The following is a 19,965-nucleotide window of genomic DNA, read 5'->3' on the forward strand; positions in this document are numbered from 1 at the left end:
TATGGTTATTCATTATTTTTGTTATTTTCTCGCCTGGTCCATTATACTCCTGCTATGAGTGAAACCATCCGGTATTTTTCTTTCTCTTTCTGGCTTAATAGATATCTATATATATATTTTAAAGGATACATTTTCAGCTGTTGTTTCTATCCTTACAGAAGGAGTCAGGAGAATGGAACTAGCAAGAGGTAGTCGTTATAAAAGAACACTGGTGCAAAGACTCATCTATAGTAGGCTGTGAAATTTGAAATTCTCATTGTAGAGGCTGGCACTTTTTAAAAAATATTTCAGTGAAAGGAGGAAAACAATGCAACACAGTGAATGGCCATCATATTCCCTGTCCCCATTTACACTCAGCTGCCTTGGATTGCAGTTCCTAGCATGCTATGCCTGAATGGGGAGCAGAAGGGAAAGAATGGTGTGGACTTGAAAATGAAGGTGGTAGAAAGGAGGAAGGAGAGACATGTGGAAGAGAAACACTGTAGACATACTTGGAGAAGAGTCTTGTGTGAGAGCCACATGAAGAAGATGCTCCTGACACTTGGCAGAGACCATGGTGGCCATCATTTTATCTAGAGATGGATTATACTATAACTTGTAAATTTTAGATTTCCCTTCTGCACCAGCTCTCTGAGGTTTGCCTAACACCTTTCTTGTAGTTATTTCCTAGACTGTGTCTTGGGGTTGTGGCAAATTTGGGTATTCAGACATCCTCTGTGGTCCCAAACTGTTAGTCTGGGCATTTGGGGTAGTATTGGGATTCTGATATTCAGTGAGAATGGTGCTCTTATTGTTTATGGTAATAATTTTATTTAACCTCAAGAGATTTGGCTCTGTTATGCCTCAGTTATGCTGTTCCCATCTGGAGGAAGTTGTCCTGGGTTTTAAACTCCACCACCATATTGCTGTGTCTCCCCCACATAATTATTTAAATTAATTTAGTTTCAATATTTTCTTATCCTTTTACATTTCATTTAATTTTTGAAAATGCATGATATTTACAAGACTTAACATCAAAAATATATTAGAAACTTTATCTTCATCTCTTATACCCTGTGTCACCTATTCTATAACAATGACAATGGATTTTTGTTTTATCTTTTATGTTTCTCTACCAGAAAACAATATAAACATATTCCTTACACAAAAGATAATATAGACTATATCATCTATCTATCTTCCTGCATACCTATCTATCTGCAGTATTTACTGTAAATTGTTAGCTCATGGAGACATGTTGTTCATTGTTTTGTGTGAATACATAATGTTCCATTGTATGGCTGTTTAATACATTATCTAGCAGTAGTCTTTGGATGACCTTGTACTGTGCTTATTTATATTGAAAATAACCAATATATTTATAATTCTGCCAAAATTTTAATATTAGGATATTTTAATAAAAATAGATAAAAAATCATAGCACTCATTTGCATAACCTCAAATTATGTTAACTAATGTAATTTTTATTAAGGGAGGCTTTTAAATACTTTATATTATCAGTGCTGTTTCTATCCACTATAAATAGCACCCACATTCTATACTTTATGATTCTTACATTTAATTATTGTACTTTGTATCTGGTTCCTTAATCATGAAAAGTGCACATTTGGATAGAATAGGTTACTTACATCTCACATTCCCCCTAAGGTAGGATTATGGTATTTTCTTTATCTAAATATGAAACACTAAAGCTCAGAAGGGTTAATTAACTTAACCAAGGTCAACAAGTTAATAACTGTGGATCCATCACTTGTACTTATATCTGCCTGGCTTAAGATATTACTTCATTAACCACTGTACTGTGATCAGAAGAACATTGTATTTCTCAGTGAATTCTAAGTGTCAGAACATGTCAACATAATTATGTTGTAATTCTCTATTCAAATTTGAAAGGAGAATATCAAAGAGAGATACTGTATTATAAAAATGGAAAACTGACAAAAGTGTCATGTCATTCCCTTGTTTCAGAAACAACCTCTAATTTGAGTGTTTTACCTAAATCCTGAAAGCCTTTTGTCTCCTTTGAATATATGTCTGAACTGTACATAATCATACACCCTAAAGGTAGAAGAAAACTTCAAGGGGGCATCTGGAATGGAGCAGAGCTGGTTTGTAAAAGTTATCTCCTAATTTGCTTGTTCATTTATTTCTCTCCATTCTATAAATTACATAGCTATCATGGTGAATGCTAATATATAAATAAAAAGATATAATATCCACCTTAATACTCTTCAGTCACTGTACCTATATTTAGAATAAAACTAGGCACCTTCTATGTCACATGTGGATCTAAATAACATGATATATGTCCACCTTTTCATCTCTCCAACTTGACATCCTACAAAAATCCTTCCCGCCCCTACTTTAGGTTATTTTTCTTCACAGCACTAACTCTTTGAAATTATATTACTTATTATTATTTTATGAAACTAGTTTCTGTTTCATTTATCATTGCTTTATTAGCATCTGCCAGAGACAGAGTGGGGAACAGTAGACAGATATACTGAAATACATGGTAAGACAGAAGAGGTTTGCTGCATCATTTGCAGCTTAGTTCCCTGGCCAGGGATTGAACTCAGACTGTAGTGATAATAGCCCTGAGACTTAACCCCTAGGCCACCTCAAACATAGCTTTGTGTATATGCTACTCCCACATTTTATGTTCAATTTCAACATTAAATAAATGTGTACTCATTATTCTTGTGGCTAAATTTTTCCAAAGTAATTAGATGAACATCTATGTTTTAATAGTCACATTCACATGCCAATTATAATTATAAACTAATTTCCTAGAGTTCTTATCAGATGACTTATGGCAAGGTTATTTCTTCTAAATATTTCTCCCAATATAATATGGGTTAGTGTTTAAAGAGTAAAGTGGGAGAAAGTATAAGTAAAGGTGAAAAGCCAGACACAAATGAGTAAAAATTATACCATTTAATTTAAATGACATTTTCTAAAAGATAAAACTTTATTATAAAAATAGGAAAAAGATAATTTGTTGCCATGTTAGAGGTAAAGGAAATTGACTACAAATGTGTGTTATGCAACTTTAGAATGAACAAAATCTTCTATATCTGGATGGTTGTTGCTGCCATCAAGCTGTCCTCCTTATTGGGATGAATTTCCTACTTAAATTAAAGCTACATAAATTTGACAGAAATTCATACATAATAATGTGAAAAATTCATTATTTAATTTCAAAGTAATTTTTTCTTGAAGACTCCAACCTTTCTATTTAGTCTACTGTTGAATACATAAAGCTATAGATCAACTCTTATAAACTAGATTAAAATTTTCAAAATCTATGCACAATGCCTTTATTCTTCACTTTCTAATAATGAACTTCAATATGTTTCCACCTACTGGAAACATACTGCTCATCTTTAGGGAACCAACTAGAATTACCCCTCCTGTCAATCTCTCTCTTTTGTTCATCTATCTACCTAACTGCACAATTCGTCTCCACACCTCAAAGTAATTTCATTTATCACTATAACTGATATGACATGGATTCTCTAATTCTAGCCCATTCTGTATTCCTTGAGGATAGTAACATACTCATGGATCAATACAATTCAGTGTTAGATTCAGTGTTTTAGAATGTACAATTTATGAATCCCGATACCCACTCCTCCTTAATCAGGGAAGACATTATTGTTCTTATCCATTGATTCCCCTAAGGAAAAGAGTTTCCTTTTTTAAATTTAATTCAATCAATTTTACTTAATATTTCTAAAGATTGCCTTATCCTCCTTTGGGCCAATTATATCTGTAGATTTATTATGCTAAGCTGCTTCCCCCAACTGACACAGTTAAAGTCTAATTAGCAGAGCCATTCATTACCAGCCCTTTTCCACTAGCTGTGACTTTAAAGGGTGATGTGAGTGAAACATTCTTATGTCTGGGGCTTAATCCTTAAACATTCTGAGCAACTTGGGAAATCAAGCTGCCTCTAAATAATACTGTTTCTTTAACATAGAAATTTAGATTGTCTGCTCAGTTTTTATTTGGGATTCTGTAATAGAAACAATGTCCTAGTTTCAAGCAGAAACAATCACCTTCCTTTAATGAAAATTTAAAGATATATTATTTAGCTAAGCATTGGAAAAAACTTGGGGCATAAGTATAATTAAATAAATATTTGGTGAATAAATTAATAAGTGGATGGATGAAGAGAATAAAGTTGGAAATATGTAAGCGAAGGGGGTTCTGCTTTACTGAGACTTTTTCCCCATCTAGTTTCAAATTTCTAATGAGAACAGAATGAAGGAAAGGAATCAGATGAAAATATAAAGATCACAGAGTATTTCTTTTTGTTTAAATAATAAACTAGTTGAATATAAGCATACATGGACCAATTGAATCATGACCCAATTATTTATTTTATGATATAATTTGAATTTCAAATGTTCCTATCAAGGACACTGAAATTAACACTGTCAATATAAAATAAATTTGATATTAACTGCAAATATTTTTGATTAGCAACTTGTAGGTGCGGAAATGTTTAATATGTTATAAATTCTGTTATACCACATATAAAACTTAACATACATTTATATGTGAGTTCTATTTTTTTCTTTTTTTCACTTAAAAAAGACTAAAATTTATTTCCTTGGTGTGTGCCAATGTAATAATTTTCTTTTTTTGTTATTCTAACAAATATTATAATAATGGGGTGCGATTATATTAACTTAATTATATCAACTAAAATATTATACATGTAAGTTACTATAGAACAGAACAAAAATGATGGTTATGTGGCCCATTAAATTGAGAAGTTAGTGTTAATTACCTTATTATTAAAGAAACAAAAATAAGTTGTATGACAGAAACATTTATATAAATAAAAATGTATTTAGATTTTGTAGTTAATTATAGTTTGTTTGAACCAAATTCTCTTTGAATATACATAAGCCTACATTTCCCATTATAGTTTAATTATACAGTCATTAGAAGAAGGAAATTACTAATGAATCAGCTATGAAAATGGTAGATCAGCTGCAAAACCACTCAAACTAAACTTTATTTTATAATATTCTTAGAGGTTTTTAAGGATTCTAGTATATACTTTTAACTTAGCTATTGCTTAATTTTATAAGTAATAAATTAAATGTTTAGTTGAAACCATTTCTGAAGCTTTGAAACTGCATCTTGTGTTAATATACAATTAAAGGTATACAATTTCAATAAGTTGTTTTTCATCATTGGCAGTTACTTAAATTGACTTTTCATATTTCATTTAAAGGGCTCAGTATCATAAGAAAATATTTAGATTTTCAAATATCCTCATGTTCATATTTAGGTGACAGAATATAACATTTTAGAAACTGCATGGTCTCTCATCAACAATGGGAAAATAACTTTTTAGCATATGAGTATTTTTGCATGTGAATTTTTGTGTGTATGTGCATGTATGCATGTGTATGCATTGCACTGTGCTAAGAACAATGTAGTATTGTTAGGAAATTAAGCAGTTCAATTTAATCCAATAATTACTCTACATTATACATGGCTCAATTGTACAAGAGCATATTAACAGACAAGAAATCAAGACTAATTGATTTCAAGGATTATAACCTAGGAGAGAAGCATAAAGCAATAGCTATGCTATGCCTGCCACTCATTCAAGAAAATTTTCATCAAAAGGTCAATCTAAGCTAAATATCTTTTGTCCCAATTATCTCAGACATTGCTAAAAATGAAACACAACAGAAGATTGCCAGAGAATTAGTATGCAAGCAAAAAATGTTGCTAAGGCAAAAAAAAAAGTAATCAAATTAAAAAAGAGAGACCAAAAGAAACTATTTGGTAGATAATAGTTGTTGGAAAAAATTTGTAGCTGAACATCAAATCAACTTAGGGTGGTCATGAGAAATACTTATTGTAACATTGTAAGTTAGTCTTTGAAAGTTAACATCTGAAAGTTAAGCAATGCTGCTTCTGAAAGCTCTACATGCATTAGTAAATAAAATATATATATATATATAGCAAGGAATATATTTCCCCCCAGCCATTACTATAACCTCCATAGTCCCTTTAAGCCATTTACATACAAACTGCACTAAAAGGCCTCTAATAAACCTCCAGCAAACCCAGCCAGTTTCTTTGACAGATAATCAAAGTGGCAAGAGCCAGACCACCTGGGTTGCCAGTGTATTTAAAGGAAGACTGAAAGTGCAAGTTACTGAAAGTTTAGTTGATGCCTTTTATAAAAACCATACTCCAAAACCCAACAGGAGATAGGGTTTTTCAAAGGCATCAGCCTCACATTTCTCAGAAAATTCCAATTTTCTGAATCAACCTTGCTTTCCTAACCTTAGTTCTTGTCTCTCTTGTTTGGTTTATGTGCTGAGAACTTGGGCTCAGATACATTCCTAAACTGAAAGTAGCTGACTTTCTGTATACTACATTTAAATCACCCAGAACCCTCGTTTCTTTCTTTCTTTCTTTTTAAACTAAATTGTATGATAAAGCATTAGGTGATAAGATAAAGAAAAATATTCAAATACTCATTTTGGATTGGGGAGAGCAGTAGAAGATAATTTCTCTGATTTTTCTCATAATCAAAGGAATTCCAAATGCCCAGGTCTGAATGATGGCTGCGCAAAGAAAGATAATACTCTGTTTATTCAGTACCTGATAGATATTAGGCTTTATTCTGAACTAGAGGCAGAGTTACACACTGGCTTTCTGAAAAATGTATAAGGGATTCTAGGGATTCTATTTCTAGTAGAAACAGCAATAATTATAACACTTATCAACAACAACAACAAAAATGAAACAGTGGTATGCAAGAGAGTGGACTTCAGACAATGAAGGGTAGTAATCTCTGCAATGAGAAGCAAGTGAGAACAAATGTAAGAGTCATTACCCTGCCTTAGACAATATCCAGATTGAAGTGCCAGGGCTCTGGAGCTACATAGAGTCCCTGAGTTGATTATCTGCTGAAAGCAAGGTAAGTAGAGTTAATTGGCAAGAGCGCCAGAGGGGAGAAAGTAGGACAGGTCTATTTGGAGCTCCACAGAATGCAACATTGTGTATTTGTACTGATATGTGAATATTATATGTTACAAGAGTCTGGAAAATAATTGCCTGAAAGAAGTAGGAGTAACAGTTCCGTGGTTACATGGAACAAGGAACAATGCCTATCCCCAGATTAGAAAAAGATCAGGGTTTATAAGATACTATGAAGGGTGCAAGGAAGGTCTTCTTCATTAGAGAGATAATTGGCACTAGGCTGAACTTTGCTTTTAATACCAATTATAAAGGTAATAAACTTGAAAGTATTCCCAGAATAAATCTTAAGAACATTTAGGGTAATTTTCTTCTGAAGTGTTCATAACCCAATAGTTAAAATTCACAGCATCTGTCATTCTGTCAAATATTACCTGACTGTGGGTGTAGTATCAAGCTAGACAAGAGCAGAAAGATTGATCGCCCTGAGGTGATAGGTATAAACCCCAAGGTATGACCAGGAACACTGCCCAGGGAGCATTGATTGATGTGCTTTGCACCCCAGGGACTGATCAGTGGAACACCTTGTTAATAACATTGGAGTCATAGGTGGGATTTTAAGTACATCAATGGACACCCTCCCTAAAGCCCAAAATCCAGCATTTTGACCCACATTTTTTTCTGTCAATAAAAAGGCCAGGATCTTGCTCTTTAGGAATCTTCTGCAATGAACATCCTGCAGCCTGCAACATGCCCATGACTCCCATTTATTTTATCACCATGGTGTTGCTGAATGAGAAAGGAGGAAAATTGGAACTGACTAGAACAAATTTAAATGTTAGATTTAGCAGTGAAGGATACAAAAAGTTATTAAAACTTTTCAACATGTTCAAGTTGTTAAGTAGAAACATAAATAAATAAAGTTAAAAAAAAACAGTTGTGAGTTGAACACTACATTATTGGGCTTACAGGCATGCTGGACACAGCAGAAGAAAACATTAATGATGTGGAAGATCTGCCAATAAATCTTACTCACAATACAGGGTACACAGACACAAAGTGTTTTTTTAAAATGAAAAGTGCGGCCCTCCCTGGTGGTGCAGCGGATTAAAGCACAGCACTGAGAAGCTAAAGCCACTTCTGCATGAGTTCAATTCACGCCTGCCCTGGAGGTGACCACATGGCGCGGCAGACCTCTCCTGACCCGCCCGCTGCTCCCCTCAGCAGTGTACTTTGTTGATCTGCCTGTTCTGCTCCCCACTCTGTCTCTGGTGAATCCTCTCGCCACCCTTGAGCCTCGGGCCTGTACCCCAGTTCTGTATGCACAAATAAATAACTCTTTTAAAAAAAAAAAAGTGCATCTATGAGCTATGAGACAACATGGTACAGCCAAATATATATCTAAAATGGTTCCTGGGGCTGGAGGGGCAGGGGTACAGGAAAAAATAATTTCAAATAATTTACAAATTTTCTCCGAATTCAGTGAAAGCTACTGAAGGATAGAAGACAATATATTAAAAAAATGCATGAAAAGTCCTTTATCCTCCCAAGTTTCTCACGCTCTTGTCCTGGTAATGTGATTAAAAGAGAAAAAGAGAGAGAAAAAAAAAATAGTTTACTACTATATATATATATATATATATATATATATACACACACACACACACACATATATATATATATGAGAAACAATGTGTAATGTGTAAATTAAAAGGATGGGTAGCACTTTGTTATAGCATCTTAAAATAAACAGTAATTTTGTAGAGAAATGACAAGACAAAGGAAATGTATGTAGGCTTTTAGGACCAGAAAACTGTGAATCTATTATAGATGCAGAGAGGAAACTAATGAGAGAAGGATTATTTTGGTAAGGTTTGTTTGCAGTCAGACCCTTCTCTGTGCCAATTTGCCATCTTCTTCCTGGCCTTCATTTATTTATGCGGGTTTTCACTTCTCAGAAGTTTCTGCTTTTTGTTGATAAGGGAATCATTGGGAAGCCTTTCTTTTGCATCTACTGATTATCAATTGCCTCTGTTTCAAGATAATCCTTATTCCAAATGGCAGAGTGGAAGGAAACATGTTCATCCTCCATATAATAAATCCAGAGTAAAAAGATAGAAAAACAAAGATAAGTACAAAAAAAGCATTACTCAAGAGAATAATAAATAGGGAGCTGAGTGGGACAATATGTTTAAAGTACTAAGGAGGGAAACTTGTTAATTTAGAATTCTATACTTGGAAAAATATCTTTCCAAAAGGAGGGAAAAGCCTGAAAGAATCAGCAGTCTCCCATTGCAAGCAATGTGTATAGATATCTGTGAGGAGAAAACAAAAGCACTAGGGAGAAAACAAAAGCACTAAAAATAGAAATGGCATTGGCATATTTCTGGCATATTTGTGTATCTATGGACACATGTGAATATATTTTTCATTTCAATGACTTAAAAATAGTTGAAAGGAAATAATAAGATTTATGTAGAATGGGATACATAATTCAATATAAAAGTAAAATATATGACAAAGTCATCAAAAAGATTGAGGAGGAGAAATGAAGTTCTACTGTTAGACATTCTCATAATATTTGCAATGTGATATGTCACTTAAGGACATTTGTATTAATGTAATTTTGTTTCTGCAAATATACTAAAACTCTAAAAAAGTTACAAAACAAAATATAAAAATATTACACATTGTTCCTAATATTAAAATAAAATATTTTAAAAATCAATGAATATGAGAGCAGAAATATAAAAATAACAAAATCTAGTATACAAAATTGAAAACAAAATATACAATGGATCATAATGATGGATAATTAATAATCACATTAAATGCAGAATGACATATACTCTAATTAAAAAGAAAAAAGATTGTATTATGCAATGAAAATGGAAGAATCGACTCTATTGCCCACAAGATACTTTAAATAAGAAACACAATGGATTAAGTAAAGTTATGGAAAATATGTCATGCTAATAACACTAGAGAAAAGATAGATGGAGTGACTGTATAAGTACTAAATAAAGTAGAATCATAATAAATTCCATTAAAAGGAGTGATCATTTCATAACAATTAAAGGTCAATAATTCAAGAAAACATCCCAACAACAGTGTACCAAGTATTCCCTTCTCTCCACATTTTCTCCAATACTTGTTATTCCTTTACTTTTAGTAATAGCCATTCTCACAAGCAAAAGGACTTTTTTCCCTCTCCTCCCCCACCCCCATGATCAGTAAAAGGACTTTAACCAGTATTATAGAAGTCATTGGAAGAAATATATTCAGAGAATGGTAACAATGAAGAAATAACTGCTGATAGCTAGCAATATTGTTCCCTCTGCCCCTTGTTCTCTTTCTTCTTCCCTCCTTCCTTTCTTTCTATTTGTCTTTACTAAGTACTTATCTTTCTGAACATCTCCTAGTTACAATATAAAGTATGTAATAATAATTAGACCATACTTAATTACACTCTGGCAATGATCTTAGCTACAGTCTGTCCCAAAGGAATCTCCCAAAAGATAATGCAAAGTCTCAAACCAAATTGTATAGCTGCACACAAATATAGTTTGCCGTTAATGACTTTTTATTTGTAGAAATGACCAAGCAGCAAAACACTGGGCATTAGGAGGCAGTAATGGTAAATGAGATTGAGAGTTAATGGTAGCTGTTATGGATTATGTTACTATGATTAAATTCAATGTTAATGGCCAAGTTTCAAGTCTCCATTTATTTATTATTTCCTTTGATCACAGTATAGATATTTTAATAATTATTAACATTTAGCTTCAAAAGATTTTTATTTCAGAATTAAGATTTATTTTGACTGCCTTTATGAGTAAGGGTGTTATAGATGTGAATGTTATCGCTAATTTATTTGATATTATTTTTTCTAATAGCAATATAGTAAGGTAAAGAGTCCATATTGAACATGGGGAAAGTCTGTATTTCTAAAGAATGCCTGAAAAGTTTGTTGGTTTAAAGTTTTATCAGGAAAAGCAAAATGCTTGGAACATTTCACTTTTCTAGTACACTTTTTTCTTTTCATATTTTTTCATCATATGTAAACTGAAGAAATTATTAACATGTTCTCCTTAATTTTTAAAGTGGCAAAAACATAATTTTATAGAAACAGATGTATAACAACTAGTGAGTAATTAATAATGCACTTTATGCTTTAAATATAGTGCACACAATGCAATACAATAGATAGTATATTCTTAAACAAGACTTTTCTTCAAAGATTGCCTTAATGACAATAAATAACTGAAACCTAGAGTTATTCAATATTATATTATCTAATATTTGAATTTAGTACTCTAAATTACTTTAAAGATTAGAATAATCTTATAGCACATTGTAAGTTTTTCTATCTTGGAGTGGTATTATTTAAAAGTATATGAATATATTTGATTCAAATACACATAGAAATTATACATTTCTATTTGTATAGCTATTGCATTTTGTTAATATTCACATTCACTTATTTACTCAGTTTTAGTATAGAATATTATTACTGTATTATACATTAAATTCTTTAAAATTTAATTATAATTGCAACATCATTATATTTGTGAAATAAATTATGTATTACAGTTGTATTATAGATGACCCATGACAGTATCAAAAATAGGGCAAAAAATAATTTTTAAATATTAAATAAATTTAAAATATTGTGAAAATGAGAATTGGTATATTATATACAAAAGACAAACTTTTTTCCGTTACTGTTGTAAGACCCATATGTTTTCATATACATTATCCCAATAATCTTTGCTAAATTATAATGAGTAGATCTTTTAAGATGAAGTAATAATCCAAAAACTGCCACAGTGAGAGATCAACTTCTAAACTTTGTGCAAGCATAAACATTGACATCAGAAAATAGCCTTGCCCACAAAAATTTATGGTATTTTTAAGATCATCTTTAAGTGAAGAAATTTCATAGTAAAAGACATGGAACTATATATTAATTAATATTTTACTGTGTGCTTTAATTATGATACATACAAAATAATATGTTGTATAGTATATTCTTGAATGAGACTTTTCTGTAAAAGTTTTTATCTAAATGACAATAACTAACAACTAGAATTATTCAACATTATATTAACTAATATAAAAGATTATGCTGTACTTTTTCTTCAAATACATTTGACAACAGTTGTCTTAATATCCATGATAAATGGAATTTTTTTTTAATTAACAGTATAGTGATCAAAAGTTTGCTTCTAATTTAAGTGGGTCATCAATAAATAAATGATTTAAAAGTGGGTATATAACTATATAACTCCATAGTAATTTCAATAATTCTTTACAGTTTTATTATCCTAGTATAACATTTGAATATTTAACTATCTTCAGGATCTGATCAGGATGGACTTTACTATTGCAATCAAAATTTTGATCTACAATATAAATCTGCATTAAGTCAGAACCCTTCGAGAATCCTGCCTTGGTGTTTATTTGTGAGCAATTCTTGATTATGACCTATTTTTGTACTTGGACTTTATTTACATTGAGTTGGAGAAAAGAGTGTTAGGATTAGGAGAGTAGGCTACTTTAGCAGACAAAGGATGGAAGACATTAGGATCAACTAGAACAAAAGTAGAGTAGAAACCATCCTCTTGCCATGGTTTTGTTTCCTCTGGAAAAGGATTTATTTTGTTGTTTTAATCTAAACTCCCACCTTATGTTCTTTGGGAAAATCCAGTATTTTATCCAACATGACTATTTATGTGATAACTCAATGTGATCTTGGCAAGATATTTTAACACTTTCCCATGCTATTATTGGGTCATCTGTGAAATAGAGACAAATGATACCATGTTGTGAGAATTATACTTGCTATCATGATAAGATACTAGAAAACCATTGACTTGTAAAATACCAATGCAGATGATGATAAGGATTGTTATAGATCACAAAACACCCCAACATTAGAACTGCTTTTTCATTCTAAATTTAACAATTTGACTTAAAATTTCACCAGATTGCAATTTAAGTGATTTATAAATGTGGTGCATATTATGGTCCCTTCTGAAGTCCTACTTCCTAGAAACTGGATTATGTTACTGACAGAGCTAAAACGACTATCCAGATGAGATAAAAGCTTAAGGACCCTGAGATGGTATAAGAATCATAAATTATCATAAAAAAAAAACTCATTCTGATCACAAAAGAAAAATTTTTGGCTCTGACCAGATTAATAGAATTTGGTGATGGAAGTTAGGCCATGTAGAAGGTATAGTAGAAATGCTTGTTAATGTTAAAGCTGGAAGAAAGGTGCACAAAGTAAGGAATATAGCAAAGTGTAGAATCTAAAAACAATTCATACAGAGCCTCAAACAACACAACCTTGTCAACACCTTGACTGTAGTCCAGTGAACCCTTCTCTTCTGACCTACATAACTACAAAACTGTGTTGACTTAACTCACTTTGTGATATTTCATAACATCAATAGACAATGATTACAGGGTACAAGTGATCACCAGGTACTGCTTAAGATATATCCCTTGGATACATAGGCTCTTGTCATGTTTTATAGAATTAGTTTTGCTTCTTTGTTTTGTTTTTTTGAATTCTGATAATGATCTATTGTATTGGTCAGGGGTTTTCCAAAGAAACAGAATAACATATCCTACATTACACATATTGATCATGAAACAATGTGCACAGATTTAGTATGAGAAATGGCTCCATGATTATATTGGCTAAGAAGTCTTCAAATTTGCAGTCTACAAGCTAGAAAACCAGGAAAACTAGTGATATAATTCAGTCTGAGTATAAAGACCTGAGAACGAGGGAAACCTTTTATGTAAATCCTAAGATGAAGTCAGGAGAGGTCTGTCATCCCTGCTAACATGAGACAGAAGGGGGCATTTTCCCTTCTTTTGCCTTTTACTCTGTTAGAGCCCTCAACAGATTGACTACTGCCCACTCGCAGTGAGATGGCCAATCTGTTTTACTTATTCTACTTATACAAATGCTATTTTCAGCCAGAAACACCCTCACAGACATACCCAGAAAAACTGTAGCCAAATTCTGGACATTATGGATGCCAATAAAGTTGGCAGTTAAAAACAGCCATTGTGGTTAGCCTCATAGATCAGGTCAGAGCAGAATGAATAATCAGATCAGATACTAAGTGTTAATGCAGAAAAGACTTAGTTATGTGGAAGCCACTAGTAAATTATAGAATGTAAGAGGAAGTATGTTTTGAAGGTTTTACCTTAGAGACAACATCTTTGTGACTTCAAATAATGCAGAGCATCGTCAATATTGGCATAAAACATTTTTCAGTGAAATTGAAAATAGAGGCAAGATAAGTGAAATATTCCTGAAGATAGTTTATCAAGGCAATATATAGGGATTGATAGACTGACTTCCTAAACCAACTGAATCCAGAAAGACAATATTATCTCTATTATCTCTAGGCACACTCTCATCACTTAAAATTTTCCCACCCAGGGCCCTCCCTGGTGGCGCAGCGGGTAAATGCACAGCACTGAGAAGCTAAAGCCACTTCCTCATGAGTTCGATCCCCGCCTGCCCCGGAGGTGACCACATGGCGTGGCAGACCTCTCCTGACCCGCCCGCTGCTCCCCTCAGCAGTGTACTTCGTAGATCTGCCTGTTCTGCTCCCCACTCTGTCTCTGGTGAAGCCTCTCGCCACCCGCATCTCTGGCCTATACCCAGTTCTGTATGAACTAATAAATCTTTAAAAAAAAAAAAATTTTCCCACCCATTTCTTACTGGATAAACAACAGACCTTACTGCCATTTCTGGTTTGTCATGCTTCTTTCAGATATTCGTTCTGTTAGGGGGAAGGATGTCTTAAAAGAACTCTGCAGACCTATCCAGCTACTCCACCCCTATACCAGCTTTCTGGATTCCTTCCCTTACTTCAGTGATTGGAAAACTACAACTCCCAGCAGTACCAAGAAAAGAACTGTGAGGACCTAAGGGCAGAGATAAGCTGGAATTCTGGGACTTTGGGGGATAAAAATAGTAAGCGGTTTTCCAACAGACTCTGGAGAGGTAACAGTTCTCTCTCTCTGGAGCAACTGCTCTCAGACCTTGTGACTGGGGAGTAGCGGTTTGAGTTTGGGATTTAGAAGCTCAAGTTAGCCGTGCTGGTAAAGTATTCCAGCCACTTTGTATCCCTCTCTTTTCCCTGGGTTGTTTCTTTTTCTTTTCACCTTTTTGTAAATATACCTGTTATTGACCCTTTTGTGTGTGTCTGCAGGTAACTGGATTTTGTGTGCGTGGGTGAGGCTCCATGACAGGTGGCCCAAGTCCACTCTGGGCTACCCTGTAACAATTCTTTTGTTATATGCTGAACAGATGAGTAAAATAGCTCAGGTGACCCACATGGAAGACCTACCACAATCAGTTAATATATGCTGCTTCATGTTCTCCACATATATAAAGACAGTATCATAAAATTTTGAATAATTCAACATAATTGATATTCTGTGTTTCTGGCAAAAAGCAAGGTTACAAAACAGATAACAAAGGCAGTCATCAAAGAGTGTTTCTCATACATGAACATGCTGGGAAAGTTCAGAGACTGGATAAAAGCAAACCTAGAGTTCATACACATCAACCTCTGTTGCAGGCAACAAAAGCCAGAACTAGTTTAGAACTGCTGTTTCCATAGAAACTATAGATTACTGCATTTGTTAGACTCATTAAATGTTGCCTGGAAAATGTAATATTATAAAGTTCCAAATAAGGTTGAAACTATTTGGGGGGGGGATGTAGTTTTAGGGTTTTGGAGTACAAAAAATAATTTGCCATCTCTTGCTTATGATGTAAATATCCCTTTTGTCTCTCATCTCATCCTCCTTTACCTAATACACACTCACAATGGCCTTTATCTTGGTAGATCATTATCTAACTAGGCTATGATTTTCCCTCGTCTAGTTAATAAAATATTTTGAAAAAAAGAATAATCTTGAATAAGGAAACAAAAATGTTCTGCTTAAAGCCTTTTAATGTTCTCTCATTTTGATTAGGGAAGTCATCAAGCCTTACTGGCTTCTGGTATGTTCTGTGTGTTCTACTTCTGCCTTCTGGTGTGTTTCTCTTCAGTTTCTGTGGCCCTGAACTGGAAGTCATTCTGTTCCCCATGAGGTCATGCCCTCTTCCAAATGCATATTTTTGCATACCCATTGTTCTTGCTTAAAAAGCCCTGATGCCCCTAAACAATTTTCTCCTTCAAACTTTCCTTTTCATGTCTTAGTTACTCTTCAGATCTCAGTTTACAAAACATTCCTCAGAAAAACCTACCTTTGACTTCTCTAACCAGGCAGAAGCACACATTTCATTGCTCATATGTATTTTGCAATAAGTTATACATGAATTTCAAACAAGGTCACCTCTTTAAAAATAATTATTTGACATATATTTTTATTTATTTAATTTCCCATGTAATTTTATTCAGCAATATTAAGACACAGACTGCATATAACTTACTAATATGCCTTTTTTAATGAAAATAATTTGTCTTTTTAAAGATTAAGAAACTGAAATGTAATAAAATAAAGTACATAAAGTACATATTTAATATGTATTAATAATGAACATATACCACAAAGTGATTGAGCACTTAACAAGTGATTACAGGAATAAATAATTCTGGAGTCCTAGAGTTAGAAAAAATCATGGGGATCATATAGAATCATCCTATTCTTTAACACATGCATGCTCTCAATAACATCCACAACATGTTATCAAACTGGCATAGAACGTTCAATCTCTTAAGAATGTGCTAGTGATTCCAGAAAGAAAAATCCATTTTAAATACTGAATTGAATATACATCCCTAGTACTTCTCCTTAATGATCCTAAATTTGCCTGTTTGTTCTAGACCTTAACTTAAAAAGACCAGGGAGTAATAGTCCTTAAAACGATTCAAAATAGATTTTTGGGGGGCCTTCCTGATGACACAAGATGTTGTTTCAACACTGTCAAGCTAATACCAGCCACTGCAACATGAATTCACCCCTGACAACCCACATGATGCTGTGGACCTCTCCTGACTCACCCGCTGCTGCCCTCAGCAGTGTATTTCAGTAGATAAGACTCTTCTGCTCCCCCTCTGTTTCTGATGAATGCTCTTATCCTCTACAATTCTGGCCTAGTTTTTCTATGCATAAATAAATAATACATCTTAAAAAGTAAACAGTAGATTTTTCCTCCAGTCTATGTTCTAAGTTATGCTGTCAAAAAAGATACTTCTCTGTCAGTCTTAAAAAAGAGTGTTTTTTATTGCTTTTAATGTTATAGACAGTATCACGTCTGTTTAATACCATCAGATATTATTTGTACTTTACATTAGGTTATATTATATATCAGTTTATACTTTCCATCAGTTTGGATGTCAGTGTTTATACTTTTTATATCTGTCTGTTGATATAATTTATACTGGATATCATCCTCAGTTGATTAGTTAATAATAGTTACATTACCATATAGGGATTGCTAAATTTTTGGCCTACTGAAATGTTGCAAAGGTCATATTTAAAAATGACAATTTTTCCCTTTTGCTCATTTTAATTTCTGCATTCAGATTAATTCTTTAATTTTTTTAACTTCATTTTAAAATTGTTAGATTTGATTACTATCAAATCTCAAGATATTTTTGAAGTATGGATCTCTATCATTCACATTATTATATCTGTCATCTTGGAGCCCTATGCATGTGTCAGTAATAACACTTAAATCTGTTTTAAGAACTTAGATATTTTAAGATACAGTTTATTGAAAGAAATGGTGGTAGTAATTGACCAAGATACTTGTAGATGAATACATTTCTTTTTGAAATTAGCCACTTCAAATTAAGATGACTTTTTTGTCTCACTAAAGATAATGAATGGCTAAATCAAACCTCCATGTCCCAGTTCTTTGATATAGATAGATAACTAACAAATTGCAGTGTACCTACAGTGCTTTTTAAGTCATTCTCTATTTGTTAATTCATCTGTTGCCCAAGTGTCTATATGGTATATAAATTTAAATCTGTTAAAACCCCCAACACTTTCAGAATTTTTTTGTTGTTGTTGCCATTTTGTTATGAGGTTATGAACTAACCCACAAATCCAAATTAAAACAATCTTGATACATTTCAGTTGCATAGATATTCTTTTCTTCCAAATCTATCTGCTCTAAAAGCTCTAATGATACAAATACCCATAAAGCAGGGCAATTGAGTTCAAGTGGAGAATTCATGTGGTCAATTAAGCAGGAAGTTGAATTTTTTTAAGCTTTTAACTATCTTTAAGCTGAGAATGTTTTATTAAAGGGGTTATTTTACTTTTAGTGACTAAAATATTTCTGGACTTCGAATACATATTCAGTCCTTAAGGGCTCCTTGGAGAGAATGAATGACCTTTATCATCAAAGCACTAAATGAGAACACCATTGGCATAGCAGTATTATCATAAAGCAAATTTAGAAACCAGATTTCTAAAAGGGCATGGAATTGGCATAATGGAAAGGCCAAGAATGAGTCCTTGTGGAATTTTTCCATGTATTGAAGAGAATGCATATCAACTGGAGTGGGACCAATACCCTCTTTTAGAAATCTGCAGCAAATTGAGCATGAGATTATGAAAATGGGATATTGTTGCAGAGGCCACACACCAGAAATACATTTAGGTTATTGTGACTTAAATCTTCCACAGATCATAACAGGTTAGGGGTGATTGATTCAGTTCAAAACACTTCTTAATCTCTAGTCAGTGACTGGTCAATGATATAGAACAAAGTTGATTTTAGAAGATAAAGTTTTGATTACTTCTATGTAAATAGGAAGCACTGAGTTATAAAAAAGCAAATTGATACTTTTCTAAAAAAGATTTATTTACTTATGCATACAAGAATTGGGGTTCAGGCCAGAGGTTGAGAGGATCCACTAGAGCCATAGTGGGGAACAGAACAGGCAAAGTGACTGAGGAGAGCAGCAGGTGAGACAGGTGATGCCTTCTGTACCATGTGGGTCTGCTCCCTGCCTGGGATAAAACTTGTGCTGAGGTAGCTCCGTAATGCTGAGATGTAATCCCTTGTGCCATCAAGAACGCCCAACAATATTATATTTTTAAAATACATGAAGTTCAGTAGTACAGAGAATAAAGAGTTACTATGCCACAAATAAGTAAATCAAACTTATAATTTCCAAGCAAACCAAAACTGTACACACATAAAAATATACACATAGGGTTGAAAATATTGCCACCAAAATGAAAATATAATTTCTGTTTTACCTACAATTATCAAAATTGTAGAACTTAAATTAGAAGTATGCATGTGGTTGCTTATTAGAGTTGCTATATTAAATAATTTACAAATTACATTCTTCAACATTACCACTTTCAAAATATAAGTTCTTTAAATTCTTCAATGTTTGTAATCAAGTCTTAATATGCGTAATATTATTATATATTTAGAATGAGGATGTGAAAAGAATAGTAGTGTAGATTAAAGATATAAGTAAATGTTTAAAAATGATTTCTAAATGCTTGAGGCATAAAGTTATGTGTTATTTATTTGAATAAATACTGTGTGGAGGAGAAATTTCATATAAAAAGACACAAGTGGAAGTAAGGCACAGAAAATGTAGAGTTATGATTTCATTAAGCATGATGTATGGTTCTCTTGCTTTGCATGAGTACTTAATCAGTGCTTCCTCAGTAGATAATTAAAAGGTCAATGAAGAAAACTGTTCAAATCAGTTATTTCTTAACAATTTTAAATGTGGAAATCTTTCTCAAAGCCTACTTGCAGTATAGATATATATGACTATAAACGAGTTTAACACAAATGAATAAAGATGTTTCTGTCACTCAATGAGAATGTAAGATAGAATTTGGACATTGAGATCCTTTTTAATAGTTTAGCATTTATTTGCAATTCTCAACAATTATTATTTTGCCTACATTGTCCTACTATTTTCTATGTATTATTTAAGAGAATTGTATCACTCTCTTAAGCATATTTTTTAA

This window comes from Condylura cristata, unplaced genomic scaffold (genome assembly GCF_000260355.1).
Source record: "Condylura cristata isolate star-nosed mole 26May11 unplaced genomic scaffold, ConCri1.0 scaffold00031, whole genome shotgun sequence".
Classification (NCBI taxonomy): Eukaryota; Metazoa; Chordata; class Mammalia; order Eulipotyphla; family Talpidae; genus Condylura; species Condylura cristata.